We start from the raw sequence: 24,288 nt of genomic DNA on the forward strand, positions 1-24,288 counted from the left end.
ATGATTATCCCACAACATTGTCAAGAAGTGCAATGAAATCGGTATGGTCGAAAAAAATACCGAAGTATATTTAATGTGATGGATAACAGGCATTATGTTCTTTATGGTGGCATAAAAGGTATATATTTAAACTTCGACATGGTACATTCTATTGTGACGTCATAAGGAGTGATACTCGAATACTCGACTCGACTCGAAGCATATTACGTGATTCAGAATCGAATCACTCAGGTACTCGATTTTGCCCAGCCCTAGTCTTGGTGCTTCGTGGCGCGGTAATGGCCGACTCCAAAATGCCCATGCCCATAAATCACGCGTAGGCCTATTTTTCTTGAGGAAACGGTACGTACTAACGAAGACATTTGGTAACGTGAAATGGCGCGTAGCACTAAATAAATTTATTTAAAGTTGAATAAACCTTCCAAAAATACACTAAAATATATTTTCATTCACAAAATAATTTTGGGCCCTTCGAGCTCTCCCTCCGAAAATCGCCGTATTTACTATCTATTTCTAGGTCTATTCCAACGCCTTCAGCAGCGAAGAGGCTCGATCCATGTCGTCTATCTATTGTCGTGTTGCAGACATTGCACAGCACCTCAAGAAATTCGAGCAAGGATCACCATGTTGACTCTAATATCACTAATATGACTAATTCGAGCGTCATAAATGTTTTACACGCCGTTTATACCTGTGTTGGGTCACGGAATATATACCATATGTCATGCGACTCCCTTCAGTAAAATCTGGTCTGTGAGGTTATAGAGCCGATGCCGGTCCGCCGGGTGTATTACAATATATTAGAATCTCAATTCCAAAATGCAAGAGGGTGAGAGATTGTTTATTAATTGGAGAAATATAACATCAAATTTTTAATATATTTAAAGTGTGGAACGTATTTTTGAATGGTCTCGCATTAGAGTGGTCATGGTCTACATAATCTAGATAAACCTCCAACACTCAGGTAGGAATTCGGGTATAGGCAGTCGTGGTGCAACAACTTAGCTACTTTTCTATCCTCCGCTAGGTGGAGTCGAAATTAGGGCGACATCAGATCACAAAGAGTTTCCATTAGAGCAGAGGTCTCAAACACGCGGCCCGCCAGAGCATTTTGTGCGGCCCGCGACGACATTTTAGATTTTTAATATTTTGACAATATATAAGTGTCACATATATCTTTTTAGGTTATAAAGTGAAAATTCCCTCTTAAATTGCTCCGAAAGCCTGAAAGTATTCATCAAACTTCACTATCAAATCAAATGCAAACGCTATTATTATGCAGTGGAAGATTCACTATTTCGTCACATTTACAATTCATGATGACAAAACCTGACCCTTGGACGATTCGTGACTGAAATTTGTGAGTTGGACTCGGACGTGAGCTTTCTTAAAATTACTCAGACTCGGGCTAACTCGATGGCAAAATGAAAATGACTCGAGTGGACTCGGAGTGACTCGGAATGCCGTGAATCTGTTAGAACCATGGACGCAACACAACTAATGGCGTATCAGGGGAACAGTAATATATCAGAAGGTCGCAGCTTGGTATTTAGCTATCTAAGCAAGTAGTTATGGCAACCATTGGCAATCTGTTAGTTATACATTTTTGGTCGCTAAACCATGTTATTATATAAGGTGACTTGAAGGTAGTGGTACGCTCCAACGATGTAACAACAATGGGCCGTTCGGCTTTCCGACATTTCAATCACTAGGTTACATTCATTAATATATTTATATTATTTGAAGATATTTGACCATGAGATTAATAAATAGCCTAGGCCTACTTATCAGAAGTATACCCGAATCCTGGATTGGAATTTCAATGCTCAACCTAAAAATGTTTTGATATCAGATCAGTCTGTTTTATCAATCTGTTAAATTCAAGAATATTCATAGTAGCTGCAAAATTTTAACCCGATAGCGTTTATGATGGCATCATACATTTGTCCACCCATATGGTGTCTATATCTTATAATTAATATATATCAAGTACAACAACAATTCTATTCAAATAGGTATAAATGTGATGATTCTTTTCGTGCCAGGCCTAAATTGATACAAGAGTAAATCACATTTTGACGATGTGTGTTTACTGCCATTCTGCTGGATCGGCTCACTTTCAATAGGACAATTCATTCCCACTAAATAAGGCCTACTTGGAAAGACATAGAATACCCCTATAAATGCTGCGGCCCGCGGCGTCGTCAAAACTGGAAAACTGGCCCGCGAGGACATTTGAGTTGGAGTCCTCTGCATTAGAGCACGACTGAGTATATGCTCGCCGGTAATATCGAGATTTAAAACATTGAAAGAATTATCGGTATCGGCCATTGGAGGTGAAAATATATCGGCAATTTTGGTGACATCACAACATGATGGTAGGAAGTCATAAAACTATAATCCTTGACCGCTAGACTGAGAATATTGCTGTCTTTCATGCAGCTTACACTTTCAAGGTGTCCGGACGCAGCTTTTCTAGTTTATTTCTTGTTCAACTATGACAATGGATGTAAAAAAGGGTTGCATTTAAAACAAAAATCCATGTAAATCAAACATGTTTAAACCGAGACCCTTGATTTAAACATGTTTTTATTGTTTTATTTTTTAGCCGTGACGTCACCAATATTTAATTGTGACGTCACAGTGGATTGACATTGACAATTGAAAATATAGGGTAAATATTGCTTCTTCGACGAAAAGGGCATTCGACCACTCTCATAAACAGACAAAAATATCTTTAACCAGGACTACACCGTTATGCAGCATTTTTACGGTCGTCGGCGGTCATCATCATCAAAACACCCAATCCGTACCAATGATCTCTATCTATGTTCTGAACCTGTTGAACCGACGCCAGCGTTTGAAAAAAATTGTTTTTGTTTTTTCAAAAAGGCATTTGTTTAAAACACTGTTTTAAACAAGATGTATTAAAACACCGTTTGTTTTAAATGCAACCCTGGCTGTATAACTGTTAATATTATTACATTTAAAATAAATTTAGTGACCCATATAACAACTATGGTCTTTTGCGTCACAACTAAACTAAACATTTAGTATACTGTCTCTTCGTCTTCGCTACGGATATCCATGCTATACCATAATACTACCATAAATATTTGCCTTTTTCCTCTTTGAATAATATTTCTTTACAACCAAATCACGTAGAGAAAGTGTAGGTTACTTGTTTGATTCGGGAGTGATCTCTGACCATATTAGTTGATCTCTGAGATGGTATCGGCCATCCCTATCCGGTACCAAATTCGTCTGTATCATCATTAATGCCATACGGATAGATGAATATAGAGCTTCTCTCATCAATGTCTTTCATATTATTATTGGAACTGAAGTTTGGTACGTCATTTGTGATTCGAGGGGTTTCGTAAAGGAGGTGTTTGTAGTGACGGAGCTAAGCGTAGATACAAATACACTGCCATTAAATCCGTTTCAGCAGCAACGAGCTCATCTATAGAGGGGCCGGTATACATATTCATGACATGTGAACGCAGAATACGAAACCATACTAAATAAGAAAACTCCAACGAGAGCCACCGACAACATTGCTGCGAGAAAAATAAACCCACGGTGGGATTCGAACCCACAATCCTCGGCTTAGGAGGCCGATGCCTTATCCATTGGGCCACATGTGCATCTAGTTCGGAATAGTCCCTCTGCTAGGAACAAGTCAACACCACACCATGTGGAAGGTGGGTATAAATGCTCATTACCACTTGCAGACAACAGTCTTATTTGAGCTTATTGTTGAAGCTATATATGTGAGCTTTGCAGTATTATACGTGTTATGCATACACATTATCTCGGCTCTCGACGTTTTCATTTTTCGCAAATGCAGTGTGTTCTGAGTTTGCGTCGCATGGGATTGTCGTACCTTGCTCACAGGGTATAGACATCAAATCAAACGTCCACCTGCTAATGATTGACAATTGTGTGAGTAATCATTTAATAAATGTATATCACCGCCCGATGTCAATATCAATCCCAGATTGATATTATTATCAGCTGTCAATATAGTTACGGAAAACGATGAATAGGGTTTTCTTGATACCGAAAAATTTGTAAACATAATCCATATCCGAAGTAATGACGATATTAACGTAATTTCCTCTATGCACGAGAAATTGGATGCACGTGCAGTCGTGCACGCCATGCACCATATAGGCAGGGTTGCCATACCGTCCTTATTTCTAAGATTTGTCCTTATTTTGAAGGGTCACGTCTTAGAAAACTCAACTGTCCTTATTTCCAAGAAATGTCCTTATTTTCGATTTGCGTCCTTATTTTGTCTTATTTTCAGCCGCTAAAGAACTTCGATCGTTTTCCTCTGGTATCTGTGTTGCATAATATTCTAAAATTATGCTTTTTCGTCGAGATTTTATTACATCATAAATGAAAGGAACTCTCGTGACGTACACACCACAAGATTTGACTTCTAAGTGGTGTGATAGCTAGGGCAGTGAGTGGTGCTATAGCAGTTTCGTCTGTACCAAGCAACCGAAGCGGACGTTATTTAGCAGTAAACAGCAGTACCAGGTTTTTTCTATAAATTATATTGTACTTACGCATATAGTTTTAGCTACAAATAAGGCTAAATCAGATTAGTTTAAATCAGTGGTTCTTAACCTTTTCCCCTCCAGCGCCCCCTTTCAAAAATTGCATGGGTCTGGCGCCCCCCTATTTTAAGGACTGTAGTAAAAACAACGGGTAAGTGGTCGAAGTCCGGTTTAGGATAAGGACTTCAATATTATAAATATTTCACGCTTAAATTGCGCCAGACGACCGCTCGACTAGTTAACGATATAATAATTGTATGAGCTATATTCTGGATCAAATCATGCTTGTTATAATAACCATCGGGTAAGGCCTACGGGCTCACACTATTTGGTTCGAGCTCGATGTACACATCCCGAATTCACCTCTGCGATTGGAAATACGGTGAAGTTAGTTGTATTGGGTTTTGTTTAATTGCTTTGTGTGACTACTAAATCAACTTAGAATGTGGTAGAGATCTTTTCCCACACTAAAATTTGGTACTGAACCAAGGTCATAACTTGAACATGAATGATGGTCAGAACACTAAGCATTATCATCATTTATGATATGATGAAGAAATATTCTAATGATTAAATTTGTAGCTCTCAAATATTGTAGCTCTCAAGTATATTCAGTTAAAGATTTTGGCCAAAAAGCTTCAAAGCATCATCTTTAACCCTAGAATGCATAACAGGGGTCAAAATGACCCATACGTTGCTATTCATCATAACCGCTAAACACATATTGGGAATTGAGTCCTGAAATTTCTTGACTTTGTTAGTCTTTTATACTTATACATGATGAGAACAAAATTGTTCGGTAAAATTTTACGTTTGACAAGAAAAATGCATTTTTCACTAAATACCCCGAGAATGCATAACAGGGGTCATTTTGACCCGCATCAAATTGGAGTAGAAAAATACCTGAAAAAAGAGGCCTGAGATCATCAAATTTTATAACCAGACAAAGATTGGTGTTGAGTTGATTGACCAAATGGTTCAAACATATACTTGCAAACGACAATCCTGCCGATGGCGTCTAGTTCTTATTTACAATCTGCTCGACATCGCAGCTCTAAATGCTTTACCATACTCAGACAAGCATAATCCATATTCAGACACGTAGGCTATAACTTGATTATAAGAGTGGACAAGGTTCAAAGCAACGAGGTTTCATTCATATCTTTCTAACTGCCTCATTTTGCCGCAAAATGATGACAAGATAGACAATAAAACACCATAGAGGCACAAGAGAGGATGTTGTGAGGTTTTCGAAGTTCATCCCTGCAAACAGTAAACACGTTGCAGAAGAGAAAGTGGTGTTCCTTATGTCCAGACGCAAAGGATTAGAAACTTGCAAATGTTGCTCCCGATGTTGCAGACCCGTGTGCCCAGAATACAGCGTAACCATGATCACAGGCAATAAGTACAGTGAATGAATCAGGCTGTTGTTTGTAGTGTGATCTGTTCTGGACTTTTCTTTCATTTTATCACCGACTTCTTTACACTGTTTTTCGCCGGTTGTTCATTTAAAATGCAGCAAAAACTCTAGATATGTCATCATTACACCAATGGAAGATCTTTGGAAAGCACAAGAAGAACAATATTTATTGTCTTTATAGTAGAATCACATGTAATAGCAATACGGGTCAAAATGACCCCTGTTATGCATTAGCGTAAGTTTTTCCGTGTATGCATTCTAGGGTTAATGTAAATTTTTTTAGGATTCCAGGGATTCACTGATTAAATTGCTAGGTTGCCTAAAAAACGCTTCACAAAAAATTTGGCTCAATTTCAACAAGTAGAAGCGGCCGCAGAGCTTATTTAAATTTTTGAATAAATTATAAAAAAAAAATTTCAAATTTTATTGTCAACCCCATGAAATTGTTAAGTTGCCTAAAAGAACGACGCATAACCATTTCTGCTAGCTTTCAAACAATAGAAGCGAAGTTATTGCAGTTGAAACATGTGTATATGCAAAAATAGCCTGGACGGGGAGTAATCCCAGAATTATTGATAAAAAACTCAAATAGCTTCGCTTGTACCGGTTGGAATATATGGAACTATTGTTCTACTGTATAATCATATTTCCTTACTACACCATCTACTGCGAGGCCATTTTTCTTCAGCGCCCCCATACCGCCCAGCGCCCCCCCATATCGCCCGTGAGCATTTGCGCCCCCGTCAAAATCCAAATCGCCCCCCGGGGGCACCAGCAATCATTCCCCACCGACGATTGCACATCGCAATTGTCCAAAGCAATATTCCCCGATTCCAACATTGCAAGTAAGTTTTCTTCGGCCAGGACCAAGACTAGAAGCATTGTTACTGGAGTTTTTGCTCCATACGCTCAAAAATGATTTTTTTCTAAACATGGTGTACGGCCTTTTCCATCTTGGTTTACGCCTCTAACGAGGTGAAGAAGTTTTGCTTATCACCCTAAGGGTGGGTGGGGCTGATGAAGTGCTGTATCGGCCGTGAGTAAAGGTAAACCTAGATCTAAGCTGTCGTGAGATCCATGAAGCACTTTTAATAACAAGGAGTTGCTGGAGCAGATTGTTTCTGGTGAAAACTATGGAATGTGATATGTCACGGCTCGTATAACTACAAAGTATGTACAAAAACGCTTTTTCATGCTAATCTAATTTTTCGACTGTCCTTATTTTTGGATCCATGTCGATGGCAACCCTGCATATAGGTCAGTACAACACTGTGTTCAACCTCCAACACTAACGGGTCTTACATTGATATATTCACGTATACGGTTTAGATGTCCAGTTCAGTTGATTTGGAATTTTTATCATTTCACAAGACTGCGATACAATCGAAAGATAGGCAGGTGTTGAAACGACTTGGAGTAGTCCTTGAAATCAGAATGTGAAAATGCTCAATGATTGTCACGTAGCTGGCGAGATACTGTTGCACAATTCAGGTCCGGCATATTTGATAGAGCGATAATCCTTCCTGTCGACCATATGATAGCTGGATGACGAGGACGCTCGGGTATTGTACTAATGCGCTTTTGATTCCGGGGTAAAATCATCGAAATTTCCGTGGCAGTGCCCGCAATGAGACTGATACATAAACTTGGCAATTTCTAGTTTACGCATATCTTTTCTGTTTGGGACACCGAATCTTTCCAGCAGCGACTTGTTGAACAAACAACTAAGCCTCTTTAGTGTCTAGCTGTTATACGGAGGACCTGATGTCGTAGTTTTTGCAGTGTCTCGAGTGCACCTTCTCAACTGAATCAAGCGCATTTCCAATGCGCTCAGATGCAAAACCTATTGACTCGGTCTGCGCAATTTGATTATATAGTACTCGGTACTAAATTGAATATTAATATTGCTCCTCCCGAATCATCACGTGCCAGCCGCTAGTGAAGGTATAAACCGAAACAGAACTTTCGGTCGCAAAGACTGCATGCGGCGAAGAACAGTAGCTGTTGTAGTTACGATATGGATCATGAAGGCAGAAATGAAATTGCTAATTAGTATCATCATATGTATTCATTCTGGCTGTAGCTTCTACGAGAGGGTCGCCCATGTAGCCTCCTGAGCCGGGGATTGTGGGTTCGAGTCCCACCATTGGTTTGCTCTTTCGCTAAGGTTGTTTCATGTCACTATGAGCTATGTAAATGCCAAGTTTATATTTCATCATTTTAACTTCATAACTTATAATTAAGCTTTAAACTAATAAATATATGCATATGCATATTTGTATAGTCTTCGGCTCTTCAAAATTTGCCCGTCTTTCATTAGACGCATCCCTCCTCTTTCAACTTTTTTTCTTATATACGTCCTTCATCGCGTCTTTTCCTGTGCTAGATTCTGATATTGCGAAATCGGAAATACCCAACTTTATCCGTGACCCGTCATCGTGCAATAAATCGGATTCGTTAGCAAGTTTATTGAAACAGACAATCATTAGATCAAACGGAATCATCAGGACACACTAAAATGGCGTATATAACGTACTAACAACGAAGGAGAACGTGGAGAAAATTAGCGACGATAAAAATGTGGTCACCGTCTACTTGGTGAAATATATGTGGGGCGGTACTGGTCCGTTATAACCCCTAGGCTAAACTCTTTCCAGGGCTAGACATATCGCTGTAGAATCCTTGTTCACATCTTCAAAGGGCTAAGCGGCATAATGCCAGTAAAACCTCCTAAAATGGAATCAAGTATCGATTCGCAGTCCAAGGAATCTACGGAAATGTCGCCCAGCGATGCAGACGCCTTCTCATCGGCGACATTAGGCTCTCCATCGACTGCGGTGTTCCGACCCGTGATATTCCTCTTTCGATTGCTCTCGACAAAACTGTGCGTTTCGTTTTGTAGTGGTATTTCATTGCTTCGTTCCGCAGCTGGCGATCTTCTCTTCGCCTGAGATCGCGCCCGAATAGAATCCAACTCTGATCCATTTCTCTTTCGCGACCCATTCGAAGTAGTTGGGGCGCCCTCCTTTTTACTGACTTTTGGAGCTGTTTTCTTCTTCTGCGGCGAAAGGAACTGCTTTTCCAGGGCTGCCTTTGGCCTCTTCGAAATTGCTGTTTCGGAATGTTTCAACACACCGCCAGCTTCCAGTAATCTTTTTTTGAAAGGTTCATCGGGATTGACGAACGTTAGTCTGTCAGTGCGAGAGGTCGTGAGAAACGGCCGTCCTGCGCTCAGAAAGAGGTCGTACTCGAAAGTAACGAATTTCGGAGCTTCGCATTTTCTGAAATATATATCGATCTTGATTACGAAGCTCTTGTTTCCGGACTCCTTGACTTCGTACGGAGCCTTTCTAATCACTCTTTTGCGTTGGCGATAGTTTTCATCCAGATGGAAAACGACTTTCTTCACAAATTTTCGCAAGGACAGTCCTTGTACCGGCTTCACATACACCTTCCAATCATTCGTGTGTCTTGATCCTTGGCCATCTGACCTTATAAGTTCAGCCTGATGTCCTAGTACCACATCCATTTCGACAACTTCGGCCATTCTCGTTCTATTTCAGAATTGTAGCTGCGACTGCGAATAACCCGGAGCAAATGTGATCAACCGCAGATGATGCCAACCATTTAATGCCATATATTATCTCACCCGGATCACGGCTTCTTTGTTTAACGTCGCTCTATTTTAATTTGCTTCTTTCGTTATCTGTTGATGTTGAATGAGAAGTCCTGTTGATTGCGTGTTCGCCAGTCTCATTGCGAAAGCCAGCATATTCAATATGATAAAAAGTAATTTTTGGTATTGAACTCTGAAGCTCCCGTGATAGGTCTCATTTCACCGCAATTGTCCGCGAGACAACAATGGAGTTACTTGAGATAAGTAATGTCTGGACAGCTACGTCCTAATTACTTTAGATAACATCGTCTGCTTCGAAGTAATTTAGTTTTGAAGATTTCAAATTTTACCGCGCGGGATTTGTGAGGGAGCAACAACAGTTCAAACGGACTATTGATCTCGGAAACCTCAGAAGATTGGTATTGAAGACATTGGTTTGTGACGTTTCATAAATCCAGTCGCATTGACGACCCTTTCCTCGTCTGTATAGCGACGAGTATCCCAGCCTGTCACGCGGGAGACCGGGGTGGAAAGATTCGTAATTTTATGAAACACGAATAAATCAGTATGTTTCGGAGTAAGTCACTCCAAAATTTATAGATCGGTACTTACTTCGTTACAAATCGTTACAAATACCCTTGACGCCTAGCATGTAGGCTATTCATACATCATCATCATCATCATTGGTTTATTGGCAATTTTTATCAGTTCAATACGCCACAAAAATGCGATACAATGAAGAGACAGGACGATGCCGAAGCGACTTGGAGTAGTCTATGGAATCAGACACCCACCTTGGCCTTGACGATGTAAAGAGGAGGCATGTACACTGAATAAAGGTAAAGAAGATAGTATAGAAAAAGAAGCGACAAGAAATAGGGCGACATGTCATGGGAAGCGAGATCGATAGGTCAGTCGTGGTCCGGTAATCTTGAGGATGGACTGTATTTATCTAGTAGTAATTGCTTGTATTTCGACTTGAATGTGGGCATCCTCGTCGACTGTCGGATGGCCGGCGGAATACTGTTCCACACATCAGGTCCGGCATATTTAAAAGATCGATGATCTTTTCGGTCGATCATATGATATTTGGACGACGTGGACGCGCGTGTGTTGTATACTTATGCGCTTTTGATTCCGAGGTAAAGAAGTCATTGAAATATTCGGGGCAACGACCGCAGTGGAACTGATACATAAACTTAGCGATTTCTAGTTTCCGCATATCCTCTATGTTTAGGACGCCGAATATCTTTAGCAGCGACTTGTTGGTTGGGCAGCTAGGCCCCTTTGGGGCCCTAGCAATGATTCGGAGTACTTTATGCTGTAGATTTTGCAGTGGCTTGAGTGCAGTTTTAAGTTTTACTGGCAGCTTCCCCCCCAACAAAAGATGCCATAATGTAACTTCGATTGGATTAAGGATTTAAAGAGTATCAGAAGAACCCATGCTGGCATGAAGCGCCTAAGGCTGTAGAACAGGCCGCACTTCGGTGATAATTTAGTGTCTGGGGACTGAATATGACTCTTCCAGGACATGTTCGTGTCCAGTAAAACCCCGAGATATTTGGTATTATCTGTGTCGGAAACGGGCTGACCAGCGATATTAACGGTTAGGTTGTTTTTTGAATTTACTGTCAGCGATTGGGATTTCGATGCGTTTATGCAAAGGTTATTTTGGGCCGTCCACTCATGGACTTAAGGCATTCGGTCACTAGTCAGCGCATCCAGTTCTGCCGTCGAAGATGCGGAATAGAGGAGGTGAGTATCATCAGCGAACAGTGTGGTGTTCAATGAGGAGGTTTCAAAAATGTCGTTGACATATAAGGTGAAGAGGACCGGTCCAAGTACTGAGCCTCGAGGTACACCACAGGTCACCAGGTGAGGAGAGGACAAGGTGTTTGAGATCGCAACCATTTGTTGGCATCCAGTGAGGTAACTTTTCATGAGCTCAAGTTGTGGGCCCCGAAGTCCGTAACGCGCCAATTTCGAGATGGGAATTTTATGATCTACGCAGTCAAACGCTTTTTTAGATCGAGAAAAATGCTACCTCCCACATTCCGCTTCTCTGGGATATCATAATACTGCTCGGCCACTGTTAGGAGGGCATGTGAGGTTTGGTGTTTATTTCGGAAGCCAAATTGTTGAGGAGAAATGACAGACATTTTTCGAATACAACCCCGATGCATTGGAGAACGGATATCGGACTGTAGTTGGTGACATTAGTTCTATCCCCAGCTTTGTGTACAGGGACTACTCTGGCTTTTTTAGATAGCTTGGGTAGACTCCATTTTCTATCATGAAGTTGAAAAAATAGGCGATATATTGACCGGTGCGCGCAGAGGACTATAGCCAAATCTCAGCCGAGATAGCCCTGAGCAAGATAATGGTACTGTCCCAACAGCAGCAAAAGCTAGACTTTCAGATCAATTGCATTTATTGAGATGATGGATACTGTCGGAACCAACAATGCGCTCTTGTTAATATAATCAAGTTGGATGGAGTCTTAAATTCATAAATGGCGATCGATTTGACTTCAAAGCGCGCTGTGCGACAGGAATATGTAACATCGCAATGATAATTCACACACAAACCGCTTTATTCGTTCTTCCCCACACCCTGTCTATGGTGTGTAAAAGCACCTAAGATATTAAAAGAATTGCAGTATTTAATCAAAATAATATTTATGGACGGGGCGCAATGAAAATGGAGAAGTTGCAGCGAAAATAGTTTATTTCTAGGTATATTGCAACGGCTTGAGCGGTGAAGAGGCTAGATCTATGCCGTCTATAGCCGCTGCCGTGATGCAGACATTGTAAATCACCTCAAGAAATCTGAGCAAGAATCACTCATATTTACATCAACCCAAATATGCGTCATTCGAGCGTCATATATGTTTTACACGTCGTTTATACCTATGTTAGATCACGGAATATATCACTCATTTTATTTGACTCCCTTCAGTAAAAATCTGGTCTGTGAGAACAGTGGTTGCCAACATTTTTCGACTCATCGCCCCCGTATCAATCTCGACGCAAATTTTTGCCCCCTTTACTTATGAATCCGAAAATGAGGACATGTAATCATGAAATTTATCCACCTAAGTCTGATAGCTTGTAAATTTACTAAAATAGGACATTTTCCGAAGTGGTCGCTGCTCTGATAATCGGTTTCCGCGTCCACTTTCCGTTGAGTTGGCCTTTTTCGCGTCATATGCAGAAGCAGAATAAGCCGTCTTCACGTGCATTTTGACCGTTGTATTTGAATAAATCTCCCTTGAAGTTCTAACATTTTCGCCCCCTATGGCCCTCCAGGACTGTAGTAAAAAACAATATGCAAGTGGTCGAAGTCCGGAAGATCTTTACGGGTTGAGACCTTACTATTGAAAATATTTCGCGCTTGAATCGTGACCGAGGACCACTCGAATAATTAACGATATAATAATCATATGAGCTATATCCGGGATCAAACCAAGGTTGTTATTTATAACAACCATCGGGTACGAGCTCATACCATCTTGTTCGAGCGCGATGTACACATTCCGAATTCACCTCTGCGATGTTCAATATGGAAATTAATTGTATTGGGTTTTGTTTTATTGCTTTGTGTGACTAGTAAATGAACTAAGAATGTGATAGATATTTTTGCTCACATTGAATTTAGTACTGCAGCCAGCTCGTAACTTTAACATGAATGTATTCCAAACAAAGCAACCTATATTTTATAACGTTCATGTGTGTTGCGGGTCAGAAAACTAAACAGTATCATCCTTTATGATACAATGAAGAAATATTTTGACGATTTAATTCTGTAGCTCTCAAATACAAGTATATTTAGTTGATCATTTTGGCCGGAAAGCTTCAAAGCATCTTTAATGTACAAAGGGGCAGGGCAGTGGTACAGCAGTGTCCCTTCGATTTCGACACGATATGCGCTGCAGGATGCAATATACCTAGTTCGAAGCATTTTGTGGAAAACAACCCGAGCTAGCATGACGGGGATGTTTTAACGGAGAATTGGCGATACAAAAGTACGCCCACTTCCTTTTACATGAATTATAGTAAACCACTGCATTCATGGCAACAGCGCATGAGTAAATTTCGCGATTCGACAGATTTTGTCGAATGTTAATTTGCAATGAGAACTTAGGGATATCTAGAACTATTTTCCTATTATATAATCATATGTCCCTACTAGGCCTACACCATCTGATTTGACGCCATTTTTCTTCAGCGCTTCCCATACCGCCACCTGAGACCAGCGCCCCCCTTATCGCTCCCTGGGCGTTTCCGCCCCATTTGAAATGCAAATCGCCCTCGGTTGGGGGCGCTGGAGACACGGTTGAGAACCACTGATTTAGGGCATCGAACGAGTCGCCCATGTAGCCTAATGGATAAGGCATCGGCCTCCTAAGCCGGGGATTGTGGGTTCGAGTCCCACCATGGGTTTGGCCTTTTACTGAGGTTTGGCCGATGGTGAGTCCATTTCGCATGGACCAAGAATATGGATCTGGAAATTATGGTACAGCATTTGCTCTACAACTTTTTGACGCTAACAGTTATACACATTAATATCTGAATGACGTTGTAGCGAATCTATTTCAAAATCCAAGTCGTATTTTAGCCATAACAATTGAATATTGGCTTTCGATATCGAGATATGTCATCCAACAATAAGCACCAAAACAGATATGGGAGATATTCATAACCTGTTCTCTTTGACGTCAACGTAGAAGACCGCCATATTTGCGTAAAATGTTGATATTTTTCTTACGCCAAGGTATCCTACGTTGAGGCACAGCACGGAACTTGTAAAGATAATATAATCACTTGAAATAGGTGTTCCAATAGGAGCGATAATTAAGTGGCCAAATGCATCGACCCCCTACGCGTAGGATTATTGGTTCGAATCCCTACCACGGGTTTTCATTTTGCTTACTCGAGATTTGACGACAGCTGTAATTGTTGCATGGAATGCGAAACAAAATAGGCCCATCCTCATTAAACACTTTCAACTTCCCCTAGTTTAAACCACGATATTTAAAGTCTTTCTTAGATGCGAACGCAGAACAACACCACATTTGCGTAGAATGGTAGGCTAATTAATGTATTTGTCTAAAGCCACGAAAAGCGTGATCAATGGTCATGGAACAACACAGTAATCTCATACAATCACTTTCACTACGACTCATTTTTTTTTAGATAAACTCACATGATCACTTTTCGGGGATTGTGGGTACGAGTTCCGACTTGGGTTGTTATCCCGCTCAAATCGGTTGTAACTGCACCTTTTTTTTGCAATTTTCCAAGGTAAGCTATAATAATTTTGCGACAAATGATATGTTGATTTTGCCAAATTTATTTCACTCGAAGCTTTTCGACTTGCTATCATGAGCGAACGTCGACAAATGCAGTAAAACTGGGGCTCTCAACCTAACGGTAGATTCCCTAATTGGGTCGTTTGCATATTCTCTGATTATTACAAGAGTGCCAATTAAAACGTTTCTATCGGCAGCTCATTTTTGAGTGTTTTAGTTCAGTTTTAAACTAAAAGAATAAAAAAGGACCTCCGAGGAAGCGAACCCGGCAAACATGGTATCGCAGTCAAGCGTCATTTAAAGCGCTTCCTACTATAACTTAAGGTTAGCGTCTGGCCACCACTGTGAAGATTTAAGTAGCTAGGGTTACCATACGTCCTCCTTTAGGGGGATTTGTCCTCCTTTAGGGGGATTTGTCCTCCTTTTTCGGGTTTTTGAAAATGTCCTCGGAGGACGCCTAAGTGTCCTCCATTTTTGCAATTCGTCCTCTTTTACAGCTTCAAGAGCCGAGATACTGGGTAGATTCGAGTGAAAATGGGCATAAATGACGCTAAATAGGAAATTTGCGGCTCGAACGAAAGTGACCACCTTGATTTTTAGTCAACCAACCTAAAGTGTGAAAGAAAAACTATTTCTGGAGTTGAGCCGGACAGTTGACCTATTTTTTAGTCCACCGACCACGAAATGTGCAAAATTTACCTTTTTTTCCGGATTTTCCTCCGGTATTCTAAGTTTGAAAATTTTGAAAAAGTATCATCCTTTCCCGATTCCAAATTATGGTAGCCCTAAAAGTATTGGAATCATAGAAATCAATAGGACGGTAATTTTTCGATCCATAAGAACTACAAAGGTGACCGGTATTGCTATGTGTCAACAGTATATTACATGCACAGCACACACGCTCAGCGCGACCGAATAGCTTAGATCAGAGGTCTCAAACACGCGGCCAGCGTCGGCATTTTGGATTTTGAAGTATTCGATAATATTTAACTGCTATAATCTTTTTTTTAGATTTAAGAACTTAAAATTTGTCCTAAAACTACTCCAACCCGTTGCTGAATCATAACTGAAAATTGTGATTTGGACTTGGGCGCGACCTTCTGCGGAATTACTCGAACTCGAAATATCAGACTGTTATGGGGAATAATGATATTATATCAAAAGGTCGTAACTTGCGTTGCGTATTTAGCTAAGCAGGTCGGTATGGGAATGACAGCCATTGGCATTCTGTTTTCGCCTTGATGTAGTTTCAGTTACATCCTGAGTCATTTTTCTTGGGTCTCTTTAGACATATTATTATCGTCAAAGTGGCGAGTCAGGTAGTGGTACCCTCCACCGCTGTAACACCAATGAATTCTTCAGCGATTGGATATATGTCTATCACCATGGAACATTAATCAATATATACACGTTGTCATTGATTTGTTCGAATATTCGAAGGTAAATCTAACGCTGATTTAATTTGACTTTGGCAATGACATGATCAATAGCCTAGTTATCGGGAGTATGCCCAAAAACATGGATTAGGCTGTGCTGCTCTAATACTCTAATATCAGATCAATATTTGTTAAATTCTAAAGTAGTCAAAATTATAACGCGGCAGCTTTTACGATGTCATGATATATTTGTATGATCGCATGGTGTCTATAACTATATATTTTGACAAACTAGTACAACAACAAATTTATTCAAATATTCAAAAATGTGTTTTGTTTTCGTGCCAGGCATGAATTCACAATAGTAAATCACATTTTGACGATGTGTGTAGAAATGTAGAATGCCAGTCTGCAAGGTTCCTTCAAATAGGGCCTTCTTGAAGAAAAACATTGAATACCCGCATTATTAGTGCTGCGGCCCGCGGCGCCATCCAAAACCAGGAAATTGGCCCGCGAGCACATTTGAGTTTGAGACCTCTCACTTAAATCGTTATCTGTAGGGGAGATGTGGTACCGATGGATCACTGGGACCAAAAATACTTGAAAAATTCTCCATGATAATTCCATGATTACACTCCGTGAATTTGTCTACAATTACATGCTGACAGAATCTTTCCTCACATGCACAAAAATTCGACCTGCGTGATTTATGGGGTCTGTGACGAATGATTTACGTTTTAGGGGGTGTAAAGTAAATTTTGATCGACATTTGCATTTTTCTATATCACCTTTCAGACTACAAAACCCGCAATAATTTTTGATGTGAAATATAGGACTTGTATCAGGGTATATAATGGCACATATTTTTTTAATCAATACCATCCTCGAGTGGACTATTTTCAAGTCAATTACAATATTTATGGGGTGGGGGGCCTATGACACCATAGCCAAATCAAGCAAAATAGATGGACCGACTAATCACTTAACAACCGAAACTCGCCTACATATATATAGGCTGTAAATCATAGGTACTTGTGGTGTTTTATCGCTATTACGAGGTATTTGAAGTCGAAATGTCGATTTGCGGGTAATATGTATGTGGCATTAATTTTCTAAGTTTAGTCGTAACTCAAAACATGATTTATGCCAACATTTGAGTTGATATAATCTATTTTATTCTTGAAGGTCGCGACGAAACATTCTTCATTGGCTTGCTGTAGCTTAGCTTATAGTACACAACAAAACAAGTTAACAAATTTAATTTTTGAGCGTATGTCTCATAGGTCCCATTGTCGTGTGCCTTAGGACCCACCGGGTGGGGACCGATGACACGTTCGAGCAACAAAATTTAAACGTTTATAAATATTTTTTGAAAAGGCGGATATTCATGTAAATGTCCGCGATAGGTAGAGCTTGTATCGAAGTGCTAGACAGCAAAAGATCTGCTATTCTCGGCTTAAGATTTGAGGGCCAGAGATCATTATACAATTTTTGATCCATAAGTACCACATCTCCCCTACTTGACGTGACGCGGAATTTCACGTAGCAGTAGGCTACTTGTTCCTGCACTTGTCCTATTTACGTTGCTATAGTCTTGCTTGACGGAGGTTGACGAGTTCATAATTGCAAAGTTGCAAGCTTCCCTCCGGACATGTACAAACTACTGGATTTCCAAAATGCACAACTATACCTAGAGCCACTAACTCGCAACTAGAACTAGAACTAAGAACTACAACGGGGTTTAAAAATCCGTAACTAACTATAACAATGGTTCTTTACCGGCGTTCCCTGACGCACAAGTAATACAGAGTAGGATATTAAATGTGTAGGCTAGTTATATGTAATGCGGTAGATTTTTTTATTGTGACTCAGTGAATATTAGGGGTTCCCGAACGCTTGCAGATGTGCGTAGTGGGCTCCCAGCAGTGTTGGGATCAAGTCACTGCCTTCGAGTCACGAGTCATTTCGAGTCATTGCACATTTTGACTCGAGTCAAGTCAAGTCAATCGATTTTCGAAGGTGACTCGAATCAAATCAAGTCACTCGATTTTTGGAGGTGACTCTAGTCAAGTCAAGTCAAGCCACGAGTCAAGTTGTCTTTTCGAAGTATGAGGCATGATTACGTCATTGCATTTTGCTAGCCGTCTGAAATACAGATTGATGTGGTCATTGATTCTGATCCGATAAACGAATATAGAGTTAAATATGAACAAAAGAAGGCGCTGTATCGCTCACATATACGTAGAACTGTTAAACTACGTAAGTAATTGCTTAGCTTCAGTTTATAGTTACCAGCCAAAATCAGAGGTGGTTAGTAACGAAGTACTTCTACTTTTTCGAAGTACTCAAGTAGTTTTCCTCTACTTCTGGTACTTACTCAAGTAGATCTGAATTTCACTACTTCTACTTCTACCTCATAATTTTTTGTGATCTACTTACTTACTTTTCGCTATTTTCAGTTTGTCAAGTAGAAGTAGTTTGATCCACCAATCAGGAAGATAGCTTGAGTAATTTCGGGGCTGTTTTCACGTAGTATTAAGCCTAGGATTTTGGTCGCGCTTCGCGCGCAGTGAGTGCGGAGTATCCAGTATGATTTCACGAAAGTATCATTGAATATAATTTAGGTAGCGGGTGGGCGTGGTTCCGTTCACACCGCATTGTCACCCTTCGCCATATCAAATATTTCATCACAGTATATATGGCTTATCATAATGTTTGAAACTGATGTTTCGCAATCTAGCATTTACTTATCATATCGTAACCTAGCTGTCCATGGCGTATCCTAATCTGGAAAAGTGGACTCCGACTTTTCTTTAGTTTTAAAACTGTTTCAGCATACCAACAGTCGAAATTTTCTGGACTAAAGACATTAAATACATGTTCCGTTTTTAGATTTAGATTTCACTTGCAATTCCCAGAACCATATATTTTGATTTCTAATTAATATCAGTTCTTTTGTCTGGATAACATACATATTTATCACGTCACAATTTCCATTTGGCTACAAGCAATTTGACGGTCATTTTTGACCGGCTTGCCGAGCATTAAATTTGGTAAAACAGGTATCAATCGAAAGCTGACTCTGCACTGATTACGAAAATATAAATTTCATTCCGCTTGTGGCCCTGGAACTCCCACAATCAGCCTCAAATTTTTCATTGTTATGGAGATTGGCATTGGGACGCAACGTCTGGCGAAACGAGAGAGTAGCTCAAGAGAAAAAGAGCCAGACAGCATTGTTCAGCATTGTTGCGTCCCAATGCCAATCTCCATACCAATGAAAAATTCGAGGCTGATTGTGGGAGTTCCAGGACCACGAGCGGAATAAAATTTATATTTTCGTAATCAGTGCAGAGTCAGCTTTCGATTGATACCCGTTTTACCAAATTTAATGCTCGGCAAGCCGGTCAAAAATGACCGTCAAATTGCCTGTAGCCGAATGGAAATTGTAACGTGATACAATTTCACTGAGGCGTGAGATCTGCCTGTGTCGACACCATATAGGACACTATGGTGTGAACGTGAGGTTCACGTTCGCGTTCTGTGAGTGAACCTCGGAAATTTAAAGGTTCACGTTCACAACAGAACCTTGGTAGGTTCTGCACTGTGAACCTTTTTCATATATTACAATGTTCACTTCATTATGACATCTTCCGTTCAAATTTATTGCATTTCAACTGCGGGCTACTCTAATCATGGCGCTGGCAGTATAAAAATCTACAGTAAACGAGCATGCACCTTGACAATCTCAAAAGTTTTACTTGCTTTGTTACAAAAGTTTGCTCGAAATATCCAGCTTAATTACCATTTGTGACTCTCTGCTGTGAGCTTGACCCGCAATCACACAACATCACGAGCGAAATGCGTAGTCATAGGGTTGTCCATAATTTGGAAAATCTCAAAATTTATGCGTATCCATGTCTCATTCTATAGATTATTGATAAAAAACGTCAATCAACCTGCAATAAGCTCACGGGAAACTCGTTAACATTTGTCTAAATGCGTTTGAAAGTAGCTGCCGTAGAGTGGGCGTGTCAGCGACCATAGAACGGCAGGCAGACTAGTAATCACGAAATTACGGCGTTTGATTGGCTAATCTGCTATGCTTCAATGATCACGACGTTGGTGGCTTGTTGATCAGCTGATCAAGGAGTCGGCTGACGGCGGTGATTTTGTACGTGCATTGTAGGTTGGTCCGCAACTAATGATTTAGGATTAATCCAGAACATGTTGAGTTACGAAATACATGATGAACTAAGAACAGCTGCTTCACAATATCTTTAAATACATGACTGGATGGCTTATTGTGAAGGTAACCGTTGTAGCCTGTATGCCTTGATTTCATTGATGGAAAGCACAAAATCACGCGGAAAAATAGTGCAAAGGCGCTTATGCAAGTCGCGAACGAATTTCTAGTTTCAGAACGGATGTATCATCATTGAATACAAATATAAAGCTTGACATTGACACTACTTTGTCTGATCTTATTAGACTGTTGTCGTGGTACAAGTCTTGAATGCTGTAAGGGCTGGATGAATCAGTCATTTATGCTTGGCACTTGTCAGATTCTTGCAGCATAATGAATCATACCCGCAAGTTCTGTCAAAGTCATCAATGATGCCGGGCAAAGAGGTCTAAAGATAAGCACAGACTATGCTCGTAGGACCAGCAAAAATACAGTTTGCTTGCATTGCTTAGCATGTCCTTAATGAATGTTAGATCATTACCGGCTGCATAACGACTAATGCTTGAATCAAACCAGACATAGACATAAAAAGGATGGATTGAAGCGGTGTTGTAGTTACACTCTTCGTCAGAAATCCAATGTAAGCTACCTGGTCGGCCCACATATCTTCTGAGCATACAGGATTGTGTCCAGCATCCATCTCACATGTTATGCTGCACCAGTTTGGTGATGTTTGATATGCCATACCTGCACCCAGAAATGCAGGACCACTTGGCGTAATCTCAAGCATATCATATAGGTATTTCTTGGATCTATACTTAGTTCTATAAGTTCACAATCATTCGCTGTTTCACCTCTGTCATGCCCGTAAGAGGCTATTGTTGCTTTAAACCTATCGTTACCTAGTTTTAAAACTAAAACATTCAATGACCAGATGTCTAATTTTAATAATAAATCATCAATGTACAATGCGCTTACAGAATCATTGCCGTTAGCGATCTCCTTGGACTAATAGAAGCACATAATCAGCAAGCCGCTGTGGTCGTGATCATTCAAGCATAGCTGAAAAACCAATCACGAGGCGTGATTTCGTGATTACTAGTCTTCTCGCCGTTCTTTGGTCGCTAACACGCCCACTCTACGGCAGCTAATTTCAAACGCATTTAGACAAACGTTAACGACTTTCCTATGAGCTTATTGCAGGTTCATTGACGTTTTTTATCAATAATCTACAGAATGAGACATGGATACGCATCTTTTTTGAGATTTTACAAATTATGGACAACCCTAGTAGTCAGCCATGATGCTTACTCAAGCAATCAATGAGATTGATATCGTTTTCTGATGTAAAAAATCTGGCAGGTGTTCGGGGTCAATCTTGACTTCATAGGTTCACTGTATCATTAAAACTAAATCCGTACGATTGAGGTGTTGGCTTCTGCTTTATAACTTGTTAATGGAGTAAAATCGGTAGCACTAGCAACTATAGAAACCCGTTTTACACTCTGCCTAATATCAATGTAGCAATACTCAGACGCCTAATACATTGTCCGGTCTGGGCTAGACGTAAGGCGTAAGCTTTTATTTCCTGGTAAGTCGTCGTCGATATTGTTGGCTAAGCGACAGAAAATATTGATTTTATGGGATTAGTATATCCTTTTATTGCCTCAGTTGATACATTTAGCGACGTTTAAAACGCCAATATGTTCCTCAGCATTGTGGCATTATGTGGCCCGAGTCGTCGCTAGGTATCGTGTACGTACAGTGTACACTGTACGTAGGGCTGTTCAAAAATAACTTTTTTTTTCCCGATTCAAGCCGGTTACCTCTTAAATCGTCAGGTTGCAGTAGAAAACCTTGCTCACCAAATTTCACTCGATTCCAACCAGTAAAGGCCTCCGCAGATCCAATTAAAATTTTTAATTTATTATGGAAAATTAAAAAAAAAATTTCCAAATTTTTCTGCCAACCCCATGAAATTGTTGAGCTGTCTTCAAAGACGTTGCTAAACAAATTTGAGTCAATTCCGACCAGTATAAGCGGAGTTATGTGAGTTTTTCGTTGATAAAACGCGGATTATCCACCAATCAAGGATAATCCGAGAAATATCATCGAAAAACTCACATAACTCCGCTTCTACTGGTCGGAATTGACTCAAACTTGCCTCCCCTGACCCGACGTCACTGATGTATCCCAGCTTAGAGTGGGTAGGCATATATACTGCTGTAGTGACCCTGTTTGGAGCCCACCTACGCATGTGATCATGGGGTCTCGCATTCAGAAGTATAGCATCACGAGTGCACGACGAACCTACGTTCCCGGCATGATAAGTACGAGTTTTTAAATAGAAAATGTGAAGAACATGACGAATCCCGTGTAGTGAGTTCGAATTAGTGCTACCATGACGTCACAATTTTCCGTTGTGACGTAACAGTGGTTTGACATGTATGGCTCTTTGGGGGTTAAAATGAAAAAAATAAGGCCAATATGGCTCTTCAGACAAAAAAGGTTCTCGACCACTGGCATATACCATGCGCGCAAGATATAATCGCTTGTGTAATCTGTCGCATCTCTAAATAGACCTGTTTGTTTGTTTTGGGGTATTCATGGTGTTTGTCGACTACTATGATCATTTGCACAAGGCCGATATTCTTCTTATTTTCTGTAACTGCCGACTTATAGCACGGCCCACCTCTAGGCTTTTGTAAGATACCGCTTACGCGGATGAGGTGGCGAGGAGGAGCCTATAGGTAGACCTGGTGCGCAAGACATAACCGTTGGCCTGGGCAATCACATCTATTTAGTGAATTAGTATAAATTATAGAGAATTTTTTTAGAAATTTGTGCAACGTTCTCAAAATTTTTTCGCGCCGGGCGCGATTCAACGTTCTCAAATACCTTGATTATTGGGTACTCTTTCTCCAGAAAAAATACGCACGATTTATAGGTATTGGCGTTTCGGCGTCGACCATTACCGCGCCATGACGCACCAAGACATGTAAAGTTTTAGACCATGTAACATGCGACTCAAGTGTGCCACTTAGCTCTGCCGGTAAATCTGATTACATGAGTAGAGAGGATAAAAAAAATTGACAGCAATATAAATGCAATTCCTGATCCTATTGACAGATTCAATCACAAATTATTGAAATTTTTCGCGCCAGGCGTGTTTAGGCAGTAGCAGGGGCGTAGCCAGGGGGGTGTTTCGGGTGTCCAAACACCCCCCTTTCAAAACGAAAATACCCTCCCTTCGTGAATCCTAAATCTAGAGGTAATATTTCTTGGCATAATCGCGCCTTCGTAATAGGCCTTTTGCAGGACTTCGATCACGTGACTAGATACGCATAGCAACCACAAATTGGTTAGCAAGCTACTTTCTCGCGCACCTGCTTCAGTGCTAAATATCGCATAGTGTACTGTTGATTTCTGGTTGCAAACGTTTCGGAAATTTGTTGTAGAAGTCATCAGAGATTTACCTATGCTAGATGTCAATCCTGTACAAAGCACATAGAATGATATCGTCAGAATTACGCAGAAATCCGTCGTTAACGTAGCCGTATTTCGGATACAGCATATTATCGTTTTCGGGCTGTAAACGTTTTATATAAAACGCAAGTGTCATGGACATGCGCAAGGATTCAAATATGTTGGATGTCTATGATTCATGAACTATGTAAAATCCTTGCGTCAAAATGATCGACATTGTAGCCGTTATTTGGTAGTCAACTATGATTTTATGACACAAAATTCGACATTGCAGGACATTGACTGCGTGATATTTATTGCAGCATTAAGTTAAGTGTGGATAACT

General features: G+C 40.4%; 1 protein-coding gene and 2 non-coding genes across 3 annotated transcripts in view; 2 read left to right on the forward strand and 1 right to left on the reverse strand.

Moving 5' to 3' along the window:
- The window catches only part of LOC145442888 (ribosome maturation protein SBDS-like), a 397,416-nt gene that overhangs the window by 171,832 nt on the left and 201,296 nt on the right, over nt 1–24,288 (forward strand). The gene's annotated exons all lie outside the window — the stretch shown is intronic.
- Nucleotides 3,575–3,647, reverse strand: Trnar-ccu (transfer RNA arginine (anticodon CCU)). Its single transcript has one exon. It is a non-coding gene; the product is annotated as a tRNA-Arg (tRNA).
- Nucleotides 13,974–14,046, forward strand: Trnar-ccu (transfer RNA arginine (anticodon CCU)). Its single transcript has one exon. It is a non-coding gene; the product is annotated as a tRNA-Arg (tRNA).

This window comes from Botryllus schlosseri, chromosome 7 (genome assembly GCF_051294905.1).
Source record: "Botryllus schlosseri isolate E-star chromosome 7, Bs_hap1, whole genome shotgun sequence".
NCBI lineage: Eukaryota > Metazoa > Chordata > Ascidiacea > Stolidobranchia > Styelidae > Botryllus > Botryllus schlosseri.